This window comes from Sinocyclocheilus grahami, unplaced genomic scaffold (genome assembly GCF_001515645.1).
Source record: "Sinocyclocheilus grahami isolate Dianchi unplaced genomic scaffold, SAMN03320097.WGS_v1.1 scaffold1851.1, whole genome shotgun sequence".
Classification (NCBI taxonomy): Eukaryota; Metazoa; Chordata; class Actinopteri; order Cypriniformes; family Cyprinidae; genus Sinocyclocheilus; species Sinocyclocheilus grahami.
The window spans coordinates 13909-14130 of record NW_015507030.1 but is presented as its reverse complement, the minus strand read 5'-3'; positions in this window follow the sequence as shown (position 1 = coordinate 14130).

Below are 222 nucleotides of genomic sequence, written 5' to 3'. Positions count from 1 at the left end.
AAAAATTAAGGGGACACTTTTTTTGATTGGGGCCATAATATAAAGATCTAAAAATGCATTTAATAACCCCTTTAATACGCACTGTATTAACAAGTTATTCAGACATATGTAAGACAACATAGAAAACATACATTTGGGCTTAATAGGGTCACTACCAACCCGTACTGTTATTTTGTCAATTAAACACAAAAGTAGAAATTGAGGAATCTTAATGTTATTTAT